General features: G+C 42.1%; 1 long non-coding RNA gene across 3 annotated transcripts in view; it reads left to right on the top strand.

Annotated features, from left to right (window-relative positions):
* The first annotated feature begins 605 nt into the window (after positions 1 to 605).
* The window catches only part of LOC306926485, a 28,993-nt gene continuing 10,303 nt past the window's right edge, over positions 606 to 19,295 (top strand). The window contains exons 1-6 of one of the 3 annotated variants that reach the window (XR_013790392.1): positions 620 to 691; positions 820 to 881; positions 1,213 to 1,431; positions 2,867 to 3,040; positions 3,139 to 3,194; positions 4,717 to 4,900. This is a non-coding gene — a long non-coding RNA (uncharacterized lncRNA). Of the gene's footprint in view, positions 692 to 819; positions 882 to 1,212; positions 1,432 to 2,866; positions 3,041 to 3,138; positions 3,195 to 4,716; positions 4,994 to 19,295 lie in introns of those variants that run through there. The other 2 variants (XR_013790393.1, XR_013790391.1) reach the window with 2 other exon arrangements.

Below are 19,295 nucleotides of genomic sequence, written 5' to 3' on the forward strand. Positions count from 1 at the left end.
AAGACCCCTGCCCGTTGACTGTCTGGAGTCACCCAGGGCTCTGCACCAACCAGAGTCACCAGACCCCTTTGTCCCTCTAGTCTAATCTCATAAATTCATAACTAACCAACCATGCAAAGGGTGTTGCAAATTATGGCTTAATAGATCTGCCAACTGGGGGTATTTAACTCTAAAGCACTTCTGGGTTCTGGCCTGGGGTCATTTTAGCGTCAACTCTGGTTTGTGTGTATACCCCAGACAGTTTTAAGTTGCTTGATTCAATATTTGGATATTTTATATTAATTTTATCAGACACATTTCTGACTAAAACAGTATTCAATCAATCAATCAATTGAATATCAATATCTCACTAATGCTGCTCATTATAATATATGGAGCCATCTTATAATAATGTGAATCAATGAGGACCAATTATACAGAGATATAGTTGAAAGGGGGAAATGCTCTTTTAACAGAGTATTTCTACATTGTGGTATTGCTACTTCAACTACAATAAATCTAAGTACTTCTTCCACCATTGCACAGGGGAGGAGTTTAAGCTAAGTAAGAGATAGTAGGCCAGGTGTAACTAATCACTGCTGATGTGTTGCGTTGCGCCAAGGGCACCCCTGTGGATCCATCTATATGTGCTGGCCTGCTGGGTGTGGCTCATGCTCAGGTGCTTTGTTTGATATAGCATGCTGCTACACCAGTGAGTTTGTTTGTTTGTCTATAATGATTCAGTCAATTATATATTTGACTCATTGTTATGCAGGTGGCATGTTTATGAGCAGTTACAGATTATGATGATGCATTGTTTTGTCCCCGTTTGATGTACAGACCAAACAAATGTTTGAACCAGAACCGTCCAGCACTGTGATGTTGAAGCATTAAAAAAAACAGTAAAATCTGAATCCCCCCACCGCCCCCCCCTTTTTTCCCTCACTGTTTCTTTTCCCTTTTTACCTCCTTTATGATGAATTCCTGTTCTGTTCTTTGACTATATAGAAGTGTCTATTTGTACGTCTCTAAATGTTTTGATGAATTGAACATGGTGGACCCTCTTGTAAACAAGTGTAATGCTTAATTGGGTCGTCCACTCACAGTTAACAGTCTTTGTATTGAGTTTGTGCTTGAAATGTACTGTAATTCTGCAAACTGTTAATACATAAATTATTGTATGCAGACTAAGGAACCTAGTATTCATTTACATGAGTTTCTTGTATTCTACAGAAAATCATCCATCCATTCATAGTCCTTGGAGTTGGAAAGAACCCGGCCTCTAGACTGGATATGATCCAAGTAAAGAGGCAAACCAGAGAGTACAGAGAAGGATGCCAGTGGAAGACCTGCAGAGAGAGGAGACCACCAGATTATCTCCCAAGACTAGCAGATGGATGTGTACGACCAGGCCCTTGTGAGGCCTTCTCCTCTCCAGACAGTTCTACTAAGGCAAGAGAAGACATAACGCAGTGGTGGAATGTAACTAAGTGCATATGTACTGTCTAACTAAAGTACTGTATTTAAGTACTTTTTCTTTCTTTCTTTCTTTTTTAACCTTACTGGAGTACTTCCAATTTTCAATACTTTTACTTCTACTCCAGTACATATCGGATCCAAATATTGTAGCCTACTTTTACTCTGCTATATGTATTTGAAAACTTTAGTTACTTTAAGTTTTCTAATTTATTACAAAACCTACAATAACTGCTTCAGCCTACACACACACATGCAAGCCGGGTGCTAGTTACTTTCATCAACTACAGCACATCAAAACATTGTTTAAACTTTATCTTAACTTAATCAACACCTTCCAACCAAACTTTCTCTTAATTGTACTACTATCAAAGTCCACCAAGTGGCATACTTACGTACAAATTGAACTCTTACTGCCTGGCCAACAGTGGATTTACTCAATACTGTGCAGTTTTACTTTACTTCTATTCTATTCTAAATTATTCTCCTTTTTACCCCAAAACAATAATTTGAATACTTTAGTTAAGCTACAAGTTGCTTTGAAGATTTAGATTATTACAAAACATAGCTTAACCAACCCATTAAAGGACAACATTGTTTTTTTTTCAACCAAGGTTCATGTTTTACGACGTTTATTAGAGAAAGTAAAAGATGAGTGTTAATCTTTTCATTTGCTGCTTTCTTTCGTTTTAGCGATTTTAGCTATTTTTGACAGGGGGTCGGGGACATTCGAACATGGGGATAAATATGTATTTTACTAAATTTGATAGCGATTTATTTTTTATTTACTATAGTCCTCCTAGATCCCAGAAAATTACATCTGGCCACAAAAGGTCACGGGATCTACTGAATGTGAAGGGGGATACGGGGGATGCCATACTGTGTGTCGTAGGCTCAATATGTCAGTTTATCACCTCCCCCTTCACATTCAACAGATTCTGTGATCTTTTGTGGCCAGATGTAATTTTCTGTGGTCTAGTAGGACTTGTAAATAATACAAAAGAAATCGCTATAAAATTGTTAAAATATTTAAAAAATATATACATATTTAGCCCCATGTTCGAATGTCCCTGCCTAGTTAAAATCGCTAAAACAAAAGAAAGCTGCAAATGAAGAAACTCATCTTTTACTTTCTCTAATAACCTAAAACATGGACTTTGGTTGAAAGTTGTCCTTTAAGCTCTATTTTATACTTGGTCTAGTTTTAAATGGCAGCAAGCTCAAAACCCGCCGGGATGCGATCAGTTGTGACGCTGAGCTTGTGAATCTGCTATTTTTGAAGGATTGACAAATTGTGAACATATTTTGGTAGTTGGCTAAAGAATGTAGGCATCTGTGTGTTTGTATTGGACCAATAATGGCAGGTGAATATTGCCAGTGAATAAAAATAATGTTTGCCATTTGTCTCTAGGTGGTCCTGGATCAAGCCCTCTAGCCATCTACAGTCATCTGGCCAGCTCGCCACTACTTTCCACTCCTGCATCTTTCTTTAGTGCATCCACATAGGACGTACTATTTCTGCATCCTGGAGTCTCAGAAGAGACCCACTGGAGATAAGATAATCTGTCTGTCAGCCATGGACACGGTAAAACTGGATTCAGGATGAATGAGCATTACAGAATAAACGGCTCTGTCAGACTATGTGTCTTTGTGATGGACTTTACAGTTTCTGATCTTGTACAGGTTGAAGATGAGAATATTTGTGTGCGTTCACAAGCGGCCAATCAACAACAAACCAGGTATGTTGAAAGATGTCAAAATTATTTCATTTTCGTTTGCATCCGGCTCCAAAAAAAAAAGCCTGGGGGGAAACGAGTGGGGAATGAACTACAGTTTTAATTTTGTTTTAACTTTTATTTCAGTTTGATTTAAATTCTTTCAAGCAGGATTGTGACTATCTAATGTTTTGTCATTAGGTTCATGTGTTTTTATTGTAGTAATATGGATTAATCAGGGGGCAAGTCTCAACAATGTCAGCAGAATGCCTATACAAGCTCACAATGTGCCATGATGCGACACTTGAGCTTGTAGATCTGCTATTTTTGCTCCGTTTTAATATTTTTGAGAAAGTAGTGCACAAAACACACTAAACAGTTTCAGTTGGTTTATTGTTTTTACTGTTTTTTATTCGGTTAAGTTGTCAAAGCCTTCTATGCAGTGGTGGAAAGAGTACTCCTTCAAGTAAAAGTAGCAATACTGCAATGTACAAATATTCTGTTAGTCCAGAATTAAAGATATTCTTGAGTAAAATGCAAAAATACTGCTATTGGTTTCAAAATGTACTTAAAGTACCAAAAGTAGAGGGAACTCCATTATGCAGAAAGGAACTCACAATTTACAATTTACAATTTAGGCATTTAGCAGACGCTCTTAATCCAGAGCGAACTCATTAGGCAGACTGTTACAAGTTGTCGAATGTATACAAATTGTTTAAAACTGTCAGATCTACAAGCTCACAATGAGTCATCACAACGCATTATGAGCTTGACAAAATTCATATAGGGCTGAAGTGGTTACTGTGACCCCTTTTCCACTGGTTGGTTCACAATGGGAACCGGTTTAGTTATTTTTGGTGGTTAGTCCATGAGCCTGAGCTCCAAAATTGGAACATTATTTATGAATTGAGTGGGCAAAACTATTCCTATATTAAATTGTTTATAGGATCAATATAAGTAAATTCATATATGATAACCCTTCCACAGTAGTAGCTTTTTCAATGTTTTGCATATTTTCCTATATAGGCCTAATGCCTCATTTGCACATATAAAACATTAAAATTTGTAATACAATAAATCATTGTCTTCGTGTAAGTAAACAACAGGGGAAGTTTCATGGTGATGACAATCTATTATAGGTACGTATGGTTTTGCACACCCAATTCATAATAACGTTCCAATGGAGTTCTGGCTCATGGACTAATAGAACCACAAAGCACTGAACCCATTGGAAACCAACCGGTGGAAAAGGGGCCTGTATGTTTTGTAGTAATAATCAAAATTCACAAGTACGTTTTCAAATAATTGTAGTGGAGTAAAAGTGCAATGTTTGCCTTGAGATGTAGTGGAGTAGAAGTAAACGTGCAATGTTAGCCTTGAGATGTAGTAGTGGAGTAGAAGTAAAATGATTGGAAATATTACAGTAAAGAGAAAAAACCTTGGTTGTACTTAAGTACATTACTTGAGTAAATCATGTACTTGGTTACTTTACACCACTGATTCTAGGTAAAGTAGAAGTACGCGAATTTCTGTTGTGTGGTTTCAGGTGTATAACGTACTGGAACAAAACGTCTTGGCGTTGTGGAGGTCGACAGGCAGCAGGTGTGGTCCTACAGGAAATCTGCGTTACCACAGAAGAAGACATCGTTCTAGAAGACTGCAGTGCCTCCAGGAAGTCTGCGTTACCACAGAAGAAGACACCATTATAGAAGAGATTACCGTGCTTGCAGGTACATGGCATCGCTGTCGTGTTTGTATGTCAAACGTTCCTTTTTTATTTTTAAATTGTTTGGTATTTTTAAAATAAAATGGTAGAAATAGCCGATGTACAGTCTCACAGCGTGTCACATCGTGAGCTTGTAGATCTGCTATTTTCACTACTTTTGTGCAACACACTCTTGTATGATGAAGTAGGCCGTTAATTGAAAATCACTGGTGTGAAGTGATCACAATGACATCTGATCATCACAATGATGTCCGTCATCACAATGACATCTGATGTCAACATGATGTGCAATCATATAAGCACATTCCGTGCTCAGACTGACATGGGAGGCATACTATGGTCCGAACGCATGCACTCGACTGACATACACACAAAGCTGTGCATAGCAGTGGCTGCACTGCTCAAAAACACAAGGTTTCTGCCTGACGGCAACAATATGCTGTCACAAAGTCAAGCAGATTGCTGTCATTAGCAGTTCGGCCGGTGCATTATGGAATGTGTTTTTTTTTTTTTGCCATAACAGTCCAATGCAACCTCACAGGAGAAGTAGATCAACAAGTGTGTTACCATGGGTGCTCCTAAGAGTTGACTGTGAGCCTTATGAGAAGATTCCCAGGGTGGGCCCTCCAAACATATTGGCGGCTTTACAGTTATGTACTTCACACCAGAAACATTATTATGGCCATAGTATTGTGTCATATTGTAGGCCTACCATTGATATTGCAGTGTATGATTATCTGTTCTCCTGTTCTGTCTGCTTGGCTGGTAAGAATGGTGTCCAATAATAATACTGCCAACAGAACAAATATAGGCCTCTGGCCTACCACTATCATAATGGCTCCTACAGTAATTATTATTGATAACCGAGGATCTTAATACACTCCTCCATGCTTCAGTTGTTTCATGTTTTTCATGCATTTTTATAGCGCTTTTCCAAGTGCTCAAGGCGCTTTACAATGGTTCATTCATTCATACATTGGGAGGTGAAGCGGCGAACCACTTCCCACATTCACACACCTATGGTGGCAAGCTCACGCCGACCAACTCATTGGACGCAATGTAGGGTTCAGTGTCTTGACATGTGGACAGGAGGAGCCGGGATTCGAACCGCCGACCCAGGGATCATTGGACGACCTGCTCTACCTCCTGAGCCACATTCGCCCTATAAATAATGGCTTGTCATCACTGCAAAAGAATTTAGCACTGAGAAGAAAAAGCTATGCATAGTTGCATACTGTACTCAAATCCATGTGATGTTTCTTTTGGAGAAACGGACTATCATCCTGTACTTGAGTGTGTAGTACTGAGAGAGTACTCGAATGCCCAGAAGTGTTGTGTTTTCATGGGAGTACACATGGTCATGGACCACTGTATGGTTTTGGGGTTGTAACATTCCACATGGTTTGTGGCCGGAGAAATTCAAATTCGTGCACCCCTTGCGTAAAGGTAACCGGAAATGGCGTCGGCAGCAGAGCAGAGACTATGATAAATATAAAAACAAACAAAGTCACACAAGTGTAGTTTAAAAATACAATTTATTTTATCCTCCAACCAGTCCACTTGTATTTATATAAATATATGTCACCTATTTATATAAATACGTGACATTTTTATTATTCATATATATATATATATATATATATATACAGTGATGTAAATAGGTTTTCAATGTAATGGGTCCCGGGATGCACAGGTGGTCATTCAAATGAGTCCCAAAAAATTCTTATGAGTCCCAAAAAAAATCACACCTGTGTGAAGTGAGTGGTGCAACTCCGTGAGGGGGTTCGCGGGGGGGGAGTTCCAGACCCCCAGGAATGCGCCCAGGGGACCGGGGCGGTTCCGGCGTGCCGTGCCGCGTCCGAAACGGTTGAGAAAGGACAGTTACCGTGTGGCGGTCCCTCTACTGTACCCTCTACTGTACTGTAATGTATTGGCACCCCCCGAAAGCATCATATATACAGTTAATACGTGCGTGTGTGTTTGTGTGTGCGTTAGGTTGCGCACAGATGGTGAAAAACAACCATGCTATTTTTGTGCTCATACCCAGACACACATAGCTCCGTTGCACCACTCAAAAATAATAATAAAACCATTTTTATAAAAAAAAAATATATATATAAGAATATCAAATAGGCCTATACAGTATATATTTTTATGTAGGCTAGTAGTATTAGCAAGCACAACTCAGTAAGAAATACTAATAGTGGGCAACAGTGGATTTAACATAGCTTAATATACCAACCAAAAGTTGCAGTTGCAATTATTGTACTTAGCCAAAATGCAAATAGGTTTGCCATTGTTGATGTAAAATAATTTATTTGGAAAAGTGGAACTTAGAAGTCACTTGAGTCCCTGTCTACAGGGAAGAATGGCAGCTGCAAAAAAGACAGATTCACAAGCTCTCAACTGGCCGCGGACGCGACGCGTTGAGAACCTGCAGATGCGCCTGTCTCTGCAGCGCCGTTTACAACGTGTTGAGAGCTTGTAGATCAACGTGAACGAACCCTGACACCAGCGCTGCAAAAACAAACGTGTTGAGAACCCGCAGATGCGCCCATCTCTGCAGCGCCGTTTGCAGCGCGTTGAGAGCTTGTAGATCTGTCTGTTTTTGCAGCGCTGGTGTCAGGATTCGTTCACGTTACAGGCGGACATGAAGTGAAGTTCAATCAGTGCGTTGAATCAGCAGCAGCAACAAGCTAATAGCCAACACCACCACCAGTCTGTTAGCATAGCTTGTTGCTAACGATTTGTCACTCCGTCTTTTTCTTTTCTCTCTTATTATTTTCCCCACGGGTCGCGCATTGGGTTGTGATGAGACCCGATGTTGCAGCCTGTGTGTGACCGAAAGAGTGCTAGACTTCCACGTAGAACAGTGTGTGACCGAGAGAGTGCCATAGTCTTCAGTGCAGCCAGGATAAAGTTGCGTCCACAGGATGCAGAGGCTGGTGGTTTATTGCGTCCCATAACTATAAAGTGCGTTTTGGGACGCAAAACGCACCCTATTTACATCACTGGGTAGGTATGATTGACTATTCCCAGCGACCTCATAGGAACAAAGTATAGGATGTAACATCATGTAAGTGGTAAAGGTCAGAAACATGGGATCACCGAGATAACACAGATATAGTACATTTAGTAGTGTACATTTTATTCCATGCAAAACTGATGAAAGGTTTTGATAACATGTGTCTTCTTTAAACATTGTTGAATGGCCCACATACCTTTATTGTTGAATGGCCGCTTGCGGATGCACACGCATATCTTTTGATCTTCCACCTGTACAAAGAAATAAAGATCAGAATTGATGTGCTAAGATGACATACTAGGTCGTAGGTAGGGCTACAAAATATGGAAAATAATCCATTACAATTCAGGTTATGTTTTTTTTCTTTTAGACCCAGTCGCGCACAGTTGCACACCTGGGTTCTATGTGAGCAGCAAACCGGATCATATCACAATATTCAACACCGTTTCCCAATATCTTGCAGCCCTAATAAGTACAGCTCCCATTAGCGATTCTGGGTGAATGCTACAATCATCCATATACATATATCTTTTTTTTTAAAATAATTTCCTTTTTCTTGCTCCAGCCCCTCCAGCACCCCTACTTCCCTCAGCCATGCATGTGGGGTTTGTACAGGTGGATGTCTGGATAGACTAGAGCCTTATTCATAGTCTGTAGTACGACGGTTGGCGACTTGTTGATGCAATGCTTGTAGCTGTGTTCTTTCAGCAAGCGACACCATCGATATCTTTCCCTTTCAGAATCAACTTTTGCCACATTTTACAGGCGTGGCATTCATTTTTGTGCAACCTACATCATTCTTGTGGTTTTCAGGAAGGGGGGGGGGGGTCCATAGAAACATGTCTGATGGGCAAATATCTAAGATATAAATGATATAGCCTACACATAGTATAACCCAGCTGAACATTAGGTATCAGATGGTGTTTAGCCACTCTGGTCTAAACCAGTTCTCAACCTTTTCATGCTGCAACCCCCAAACTCAAAATGCTGGCTTCCATTGACAAATGACAATGAATGGTAGACTGTACCTTTGCATCTGCCCGTGTGAATGCAGCATTACAGATTAATCTTATAAATAACAAAAACTAACTAATCTATCTTGTCAGTTAGTTTTTGTAAGCACACTATACAGTTTCAGTTATCGTTTTCATTCTCCTAGTTTTTATTTAGTTCAGTTAACTAAAATGTTTATTTAGTTTTATAGTTTTTTTTTTGTTGGTTTTAGTTAGGTATAATAACCTTGCATTGGAGGAGAGGTTGGGATTGGCCACCCTATGGAAAGTCATCTTCACTGACCCCAGGGCGCTTCTGAGTGGTCCGGCGCCATTGAGGGATGAAGATGGGTTCCTCCTGGCCGAGTCCAGGCCCAGGTCAGCTGAAGTTGAATGATTCCTCCAGATCCAGGCTCAGACAGTAATCTATGTCTCTGTCTTGTAGAGCTGCTCATCTCTCGGGTCTTTAACTTCTCTTTCTCGTGACGGAGAAACATGGCTGTCAGATCATTGACGTCTTGGATATAGTTGGCGACGCGGTCGTTGAGTTGCTGCAACTCCTCTTTCTCCTGGACTGGGGAGAGACGTGTTGGTAGATCATTGGATATACCCTTTTTTTTTTGTCGAGGAACACAAACTTGAACAAAATGTAATAATCATGTAGGCCAATTTAGATCATTACATCAATGATTCAATCATTTAGCAATATATGCATTGAAACGGTACAGGAACACTGTGAAATTGCCCAAATGGCCAAGGCTCCAAGAACAGTCAGAAATTGAAGTTAAGGGCTTTTATTTTCTCAACTCCACCAAAAGTCCAGACATACAGAATTGGTCAGTGCAAGAATTATCAATAGCAAACTAATACTGGCAACCAAATAAAGAGACAAAGATAAATAAATACTTAGGCAACACTCCTTAACAAAACCCAAACGGGATGAGAGCTCTCTGCAGGCTGTACCTTGATCACACAAGGCCCTGTAGCTCTCCCTCATGGATGTTATTTGTGTCAATGCACAGTTTGCCCACATCCAACTGACTAGTCTGTTTTTCTTCTTCTTTGGCTTTCCACCTACTGCACCGGAGTGTCTAGTTCGACTCCATACACCTTATTCCTTAAATGTTATGTTATACTAGTATTGAGGGGTGTTGCACCCTACATCCTGTGAAAGATCCCTATCTCGTTCAGAAAGTCAATCACTGCCTTTTGTTGGGAGAAGGTTATGAAGTGGTGGTCAGACCTAATTAAGGGTGTAACAGAGTGTAGAGGGAGAGCAGGCTCTGGAGAACACCAGGTCCAAAACATTACCAGCCTTGTGAGTGGGAGATAGGGAGAGGTCAAATGAGGCCAGAAGGGATGTAACGGGAAGATACTTATCTGCTGTAGGTAGGTTGAAATCACCCAGTAGGATCAGTGGGGTGCCATCCTCCGGAAACGAGCTGATCAGAGAATCTAGTTCTTCCAGGAAGTTCCCTAGAGTTCCTGGGGGGCGATAGAGCACAATGAGGGTGAGGGGGACTGGTTGTGATATTGAGATAGCATGGAATTCAAATGTGGACAGAGAAAGGTGAGAGATATTTAAGACACGGAAATTCCATTTGGGGGACATTAGTAGTCCTGTACCACCCCCTGCACCTGTTGGGCGAGGGGTGTGGGTAAACTTGTGAGAAACAGAGAGGGTGGCCGGGGTTGCAGTGTTATCTGGGGTAATCCAGGTTTCAGTCAGCAAGGAAATGCAGAGACCTGAGGGAGGCTTGGCCTGAAATGAATTCAGGCATATTCTTCTTGGTAGCTGCGTGGCAGTTCCATAGGCCTCCCTCCACCACAATGTGGTGACTGGGTGAACGAGCTGGATAGATGAGATTTGAGGGATCTCTGTGACGGTAGAGGTAGTGTCTAGGGCGACATGAGGACAGTATAGGGACGGTGGGAAAGCACATTATAAACAGATATATAAGAGATAATAATAATAGAGTAATAATAAATACAACTAATAATTATAACATAATAATAGTAATAGTAGGAAGTAAGTTGATACAAAACCCTAGGAGGCGGCCTCCTTCGCTGGATGTGTCTGGATGTCCGGGTCTTTGGATTGGACACTAGGCTATATTAGTCAGCCTGTGTGATTTGTTCGATAAAGATCGAGATTCAACCAGCCATGGGTCAGGGTCTTGATCTCCGTCCTGCAGACGATGGGTGACGTGGCACAGTTGTGATCACATCACGCATCAATGCGCCGGCCCAGACAGTGTCACCTACTAGACTAGTCACCTACTAGACTAAGTGTGGAACTTAGATTCCACTACATTAACTGCTTAGTTTCAGCATCAGTGCAATATACATATATATATATAGTGCCCCACCCCAATATATCCCTTTCACACCATTGCCCATTTATGGCTCAGACATCACTGTCTGGGCCGGCGCAAATTCCTCTCGTAGGATGTCATCCAGATCTTCCCCAGTAATCTCACCAATCGATAGATGATATCTTCAAAATGAACATTAAGTGCCCGAGCAGAACAAAAACAATCGATTGCCTCTTGAACTTGGTGAACATTCCTAGCTGCCTCCAACACCATCTTTATTCTCTCAGATTTCCTTTCTATTTCCACCGCACAGTTCATCACCATTGCGATGAATGCCAGAAACCTTTTAATATCAAAGCAGACTTGGCCAGCTCCGATCCTTTTTCCCTCGGATTCCTTTTGCACCATGTCCTTGTCATTCCCTTCCAGACTCTTCACAGCTTCCGCATATGTCGTATTCTTTTCTTTCCTGATCCTATTCACCTTGACTTGCTTCTTTCTTTTTGGGCACTCTGCAGCTCCTGCATAATGTTTTCTTTTCCACACCTTCCACATTTCAGATCTCTTCTGCACACTGCAGCCACATGCCCATACTCCTGGCAACAGAAACACCTCAAGGGTGCTGCCTCGAACGGCCTGACTCTGTAACTGACATATTCAATGAAAACCCTGTCTGGCAACTCATCATTGAATGTAACACAGACCGACTCGCTCATTTCCTTTATTCCATCCCTGAATCTCGACATCCTCCTGGCTTCGTACACATTATTAGACTCCATATAAATCGCATCCATATCAACCGACAGTGGAACGCCACTAACCACTCCTTTCTTCCTTGGTCTGTCACTCATCCGAAAACATGTTACCTCCTTCCCGTTGTACCGCTTGCACTTCAAAACATCCTTCATCTGCTGCTTGTCCTTGCACTTTATGATAACCATCCCAGACCTTGTTACCCACATCGATCGTATCTCTCCTACTTTGTAATATACTTGCTCATTGCATGTGGGTCGCTAAACAAGCAGTTTGTCTTGGACACGTCACGCAATCCAACGACATATTTCTCCTCAGAATCATCTTCACCAGCTGAGCTGCTAGATGTCTCAGTTTTCCTTTTGTTTTCATATCCTACTCTCTTTTCCTTCTCTGTTTGAGATTCGTGGTCTGACTCCTGTGCGTAAGACGCCAACTCGTCACCCCCTCCTGTCTCCGGCCATGTCCCCACACAACACATTCTCATCCCATCCCAAATAACCTGTATTAAGCCAGGATTACCACTGAATTTATTAAGTGTGGTGTAAAACCATGCAAAACAAAACTTACCCTGTCTTTTCATCTTCTTGTTGTTCTCCTTGCCGCTTCTTGTCAGCCTCCCTCTCTTATTGCCAGACGGACCAGTTGTACAGACAGACAGAGCAGTACTGAGAGTAGAGGAGGAGATGATTGTACTAGATCTGATCGGTCTCTTCCCCCGTCCTGTTGCTGGGAGCTCTGGAGAAATGGTTCCGACTGGTTCTGGAGAACTCATCTTCACAACTACAGAGAAAAAATAAAAACTGGGTATTGTGGCTACCAAATTCAATGAAAATAACCTGTATAGAGCACCGAAGTCCTGACGTCACTGCCCTCTACTACCAGTAGAGGGCAGTGAGCTCAAAGGTTCCTGTATGTTTTTATAAGCATTGTACTCTCCATAGGGGGATTTTAGATCGCCTCATATAAGAACTGTGTTTGTAAAATAAACCGATCACCCCGGCCTTTTCACTCATATGGATATGAAGCATCGACTGAAGGTGGAAATGTACAAATATACCCAAAGAGTAACAAAATAAGCGTTAGAAACGAGCCAAACAACCCAGAGACTACATTTCCGGGTAGGCTGCTTCTTCCCGCAGCCCGTCGCACAACAGAAACTGAACGTTAATTACGTTTATTTTTATTTTATTGATATATAATGTATCGTGGTTAGTACGAGTCGAGTCACCACCAGCTGAGCTTACGTCAACGAGGAATCTCATGAACGCAATATGTTGACAGCTGGGCGTGACGTATATGCTCAGCGACATTGCATTCATATGTAGTTTCAAGGCTTTTGCGGTCACATTAATTCCATTTTCTCTAGAAACTGGCTGTATCAAATATGAATGGACATCATTAACGACGCACAGCCACTCCCCTGACAGAAACGCCGAGGTGGTCGGTTTATTTTTCAAACACAGTTCTTGTATGAAGCGACCTAAAATCGCCGTTTGGGGATCTCAATGCAAATAAACAAATACATGAACCTGGAGATTGACGACCTCTACTGAAAGTGACGTCAGACTTCGGAGCTCTATTAAGCCAGGATTACCACTGAATGTATTAAGTGTGGTGTAAAACCATGCAAAACAAAACTTACCCTGTCTTTTCATCTTGTTGTTCTCCTTGTTCTTGCCGCTTCTTGTCAGCCTCCCTCTTATTGCCAGACGGACCAGTTGTACAGACAGACAGAGCAGTACTGAGAGTAGAGGAGGAGATGATTGTACTAGATCTAAGTGGACCCTTCAGAAGGGTCCACTTCTGGTACGGTAGGTAGAGTGGTGAGAGGAATCAGAAGGGTCCACTTCTACCATACCAGAAGTGGACCCTTCTGCTTCCTCTCTCACCACTCCTACCGTACCAGAAGTGGACCCTTCTGCTTCCTCTCTCACCACTCTACCTACCGTACCAGAAGTGGACCCTTCTGCTTCCTCTCTCACCACTCTACCTACCGTACCAGAAGTGGACCCTTCTGCTTCCTCCTCTCTCACCACTCCTACCGTACCAGAAGTGGACCCTTCTGCTTCCTCTCTCACCACTCCTACCGTACCAGGAGTGGTGAGAGAGGAAGCGGAAGGGTCCACTTCTGGTAGAGTGGTGAGAGAGGAAGCAGAAGAGAGAGGTGTAGGCACAGTGGGGCCAGGGAGAGGATCAGAAGGGTCCACTTCAATCAGATCTAGTACAATCATCTCCTCCTCTGGGGGACTCTCTGTGTCCTGTGATGGCTGCTCCTTAGTGGGACCTGTAGTGGTTTTGATTGGTCAACATGTTTACTTTCATTTGTGTGTACAAAGACAAAATGTGCATTTCAAATTTCAGAAGAGATTAAAAAAAACTTCTTACCGTTCAGGATAAATTCATATATTCTCCGCAAATTGCTCAACAGGGAGCTTGGCAGGAGCATTGTCTCAATGTTGGCAACCCATCCATTACTTTTCTTAGTGCCGTATAGTAAAAGTGGTTGATAGCCTAAAGCATTAAGTCTGGTCACCTGAAATTAACAAAAGCAGTTGGTACATAAATTAAACCCATTGAATTACACACATTGTTCTGCCACAAGTCTCATCTAGATTATAATCTTAGAAGCAACATTGCTGTAGTTTAATGGTCAGCACACACTACATGATTACTCTCTACCATACCCAGCTTAACCAACAATTTACCGCAAATCATGACACTGATCTATAGCTCCTTTATGTGGAATACTGTACCAACTGTATGTAACAGACATTCTAGGGCTAGGTTGTGTACAGTTTCTAGTAGTACACAATGTCTCTTTACTTACGGTAACTGCTGCTCTGTCTTTCTCCCGTGCAGCGTTCATATTTTGTTTGATACCTGGTATCAAACAAGGTCAGATGTCAGGTCAGATGTAAAAAAACTTTAAAAAACTTCCCATTTCCAGACTACAGTGGACTAAAGTGGACGCTGGACAAAAATCCCTGCTATGTTTCGACTAGTGTGACATATGCACGCGTCCGGGGAGACCTCCTCTACAACACCACACTGTCCGCTAAGCAGCAGAGGTGTAAAACAAAAATTGGCACCAGGTCAGATGTAAAAAAACTTTAAAAAAGTCCCATTTCCAGACTACAGTGGACTAAAGTGGACGCTGGACAAAAATCCCTGCTATGTTTCGACTAGTGTGACATACGCACGCGTCCGGGGAGACCTCCTCTACAACACCACACTGTCCGCTAAGCAGCAGAGGTGTAAAACAAAAATTGGCACCAGGTCACAGGTAAAAAAACATAAAAAAACTTCCCATTTCCAGACTACAGTGGACTAAAGTGGACGCTGGACAAAAATCCCTGCTATGTTTCGACTAGTGTGACATACGCACGCGTCCGGGGAGACCTCCTCTACAACACCACACTGTCCGCTAAGCAGCAGAGGGAAGTTCCTTTCATGCAACTTCGCAAGTCACTTGGAATTAAAAGTCAGTTCTATCTGACCTCAATTTATATTAAAACTGGAGGACACTCCCATGTTTGATGACAACAAATGGGAGCTGATCGTTGAAACAAAGACATTCCACGACGATTGCCCAGGTGCCCAGGTGACGGTGCCCAGGTAATGAGGTGACAACGATTGATCGTTGTCACCTCATTACCTGGGCACCGCCCAGCCAGTGGTGGACAGCCAGAAGAAAGATGGTTGGGTTGGGGGGGCAGTAATGGCTGTACTCAAGTGTGCATGCATGCCGTTAACAACTTGTCAAACCCTAAAAGCCCTAATTTAGAGCTATCAATGTTTCACTATGACTGTTAATGGTCGATCTACATAGTACTTCACAGTAGTTAAGTACTACCATTACCATTCATGCAGACATTAGTGTTCCAACACCAGTAATTACAATGTCTGTTGTTACATTTTTCTTTTACACCTCTGCTGCTTAGCGGACAGTGTGGTGTTGTAGAGGAGGTCTCCCCGGACGCGTGCGTATGTCACACTAGTCGAAACATAGCAGGGATTTTTGTCCAGCGTCCACTTTAGTCCACTGTAGTCTGGAAATGGGAAGTTTTTTGACCTGTGACCTGGTGCCAATTTTTGTTTTACACCTCTGCTGCTTAGCGGACAGTGTGGTGTTGTAGAGGAGGTCTCCCCGGACGCGTGCGTATGTCACACTAGTCGAAACATAGCAGGGATTTTTGTCCAGCGTCCACTTTAGTCCACTGTAGTCTGGAAATGGGAAGTTTTATGTATTTTGACCTGTGACCTGGTGCCAATTTTTGTTTTACACCTCTGCTGCTTAGCGGACAGTGTGGTGTTGTAGAGGAGGTCTCCCCGGACGCTTGCGTATGTCACACTAGTCGAAACATAGCAGGGATTTTTGTCCAGTGTCCACTTTAGTCCACTGTAGTCTGGAAATGGGAAGTTTTTTGACCTGTGACCTGGTGCCAATTTTTGTTTTACATCTCTGCTGCTTAGCGGACAGTGTGGTGTTGTAGAGGAGGTCTCCCCGGACGCGTGCATATGTCACACTAGTCGAAACATAGCAGGGATTTTTGTCCAGCGTCCACTTTAGTCCACTGTAGTCTGGAAATGGGAATTTTTTAAAGTTTTTCTACATCTGACCTGGTGCCAATTTTTGTTTTACACCTCTGCTGCTTAGCGGACAGTGTGGTGTTGTAGAGGAGGTCTCCCCGGACGCGTGCATATGTCACACTAGTCGAAACATAGCAGGGATTTTTGTCCAGCGTCCACTTTAGTCCACTGTAGTCTGGAAATGGGACGTTTTTTAAAGATTTTTTACATCTGACCTGGTGCCAATTTTTGTTTTACACCTCTGCTGCTTAGCGGACAGTGTGGTGTTGTAGAGGAGGTCTCCCCGGACGCGTGCATATGTCACACTAGTCGAAACATAGCAGGGATTTTTGTCCAGCGTCCACTTTAGTCCACTGTAGTCTGGAAATGGGAAGTTTTTTAAAGTTTTTTTACATCTGACCTGGTGCCAATTTTTGTTTTACACCTCTGCTGCTTAGCGGACAGTGTGGTGTTGTAGAGGAGGTCTCCCCGGACGCGTGCGTATGTCACACTAGTCGAAACATAGCAGGGATTTTTGTCCAGCGTCCACTTTAGTCCACTGTAGTCTGGAAATGGGAAGTTTTTTTATGTTTTTTGACCTGTGACCTGGTGCCAATTTTTGTTTTACACCTCTGCTGCTTAGCGGACAGTGTGGTGTTGTAGAGGAGGTCTCCCCGGACGCTTGCGTATGTCACACTAGTCGAAACATAGCAGGGATTTTTGTCCAGTGTCCACTTTAGTCCACTGTAGTCTGGAAATGGGAAGTTTTTTGACCTGTGACCTGGTGCCAATTTTTGTTTTACACCTCTGCTGCTTAGCGGACAGTGTGGTGTTGTAGAGGAGGTCTCCCCGGACGCGTGCATATGTCACACTAGTCGAAACATAGCAGGGATTTTGTCCAGCATCCACTTTATTAAGTCCATGCACTCCAGTGAATGGACTTGGGCACTCCAGTGCATGGACTTGGGCATTTATCCATTTAGATAACTTTTTTACGTTATTGAATTACTTATTTTTACACAGAAACATAATGTGTGTCTTCACAATAACTGTAATGTAATAATACTAATAATGTAATGTAATAATTATTTAATTAACTACGCTTTTATTCTGAAAGCAACCGGATGTCTTAAATTTGCTAGCTCTCTGGCAGGAAGTTCTAGATTTGCCAAAAGAACGGAGCCAAAAGGACGCAAATCACGCAATGCATTGTTCTTCTTGTTCGTGGGGTTTTATGACGGCGCAATGCATTGTTGCCAACTCTCGTGAGAGATATAAGCCAACCCACCTCGGAAAAACAAGCCAATAAATAAACGTCAGACCTTTTTACATTAAAGTCACGCCATGACGTAATATTTTTCCGAAATATGTCAAGAATTGAGGTAATTGAAGTATTTGCCAAACGTCAGAAGGTGAGGTAATCATGATGAGACAATGTTGCCCCACACGGACCTCAGCATAGATCAGATATCCGTAGTAATAATAAAACTTTATTTGTATAGCACCTTTCATGACATGAAGTGCTTTACAGAGCAATGGAGAAAAAGAAAGCAAGGCATAAACATAAAAAAAACAAGCGCAGTAATGCAATACAGTGAGGACATGAATAACAAAAAATAATTAAGATCAATTAAAAGCAGAGTGTAGAAGTGAGTCTTGAGCTGCGCTTTAAAAATGTCTACAGAGGCTGCCTGTCGAAGGTACAGTGGGAGTTTGTTCCACGCCGTCGGCCCGTAGAAGGAAAACGCTGCTTCCCCGTATTTTTTAGTTGCCATTTGTTTTAGGCAAAGCGAGCAGGCCCGCAGTGGAAGACCTTAGGGGGCGGTTTGGGACATATTTAGGCAGGCAGCCATGTAGGTAGGAAGGTGCGAGACCATTGAGAGCTTTATAAACAAGTAAAATTTTAAAATCAATCCTAAAACAACCGGAAGCCAGTGCAGTGAAGCCAAAACTGGAGTAAGGTAAAGGTATAAAGTAAAGCTGCGTCAGGAACTGACTAGTCTGTCCCTGCAGCCTCCCTTAAATAGGAGTGGATCCTACCACAGGACATAGAATCAATTAACAACATTTCTTATACATAAATACTTGTAAATACTTCCATAAATAATCCATTGTATAAAAGTAACCTAAACATACTAAAGATGCGTTACAATTAAACAAATATAAATAAGCCTGAAAACTCAATGACAATTATATTACTCAAAGCATAAGAAGAAACACCCCTCTCCTGCACAGCACTTGGCCCATTCCTAATCAAGGGAATTTCCACCAGCAGTGCAGGAGACAACAAATCAGTGATTACACTTTCAATAATAAGGTTAAAACATTAGTCCTTTCATATTATAGAAAGCAGTTTCATGTGTTCAATGCATTTGTATATAGGGCACGGGTTGCCCCGTGACAAACACAAACTTGAATAACCTTTAATAATCATGTAGGCCAATTTAGATCATTCCATCAATTATTCAACCATTTAGAAATATATGCATTTAAACAGTAGAATCTTTAATGGGACAGTACTGAATGGGATAATGGTCAAAGGAGAATGTAAGTTTCATTCTATTTCTGTTTCACATACAGTAGGCTACCCTCCTGTCTAGTTAACTGACAACTAAGGGCCGATTCATACTCCTATTTTACCGCTGTTTCGGCGCTGTAGTGCCAATGAGTTCGGCTCGTCAGACATTTTCAGTAGCACCGAAGAGCCGACTTTAGGACGGTCCCCGCCCCCCCGAACCTCAA

This window comes from Electrona antarctica (genome assembly GCF_951216825.1).
Source record: "Electrona antarctica genome assembly, chromosome: 7".
Taxonomy (NCBI): Eukaryota; Metazoa; Chordata; class Actinopteri; order Myctophiformes; family Myctophidae; genus Electrona; species Electrona antarctica.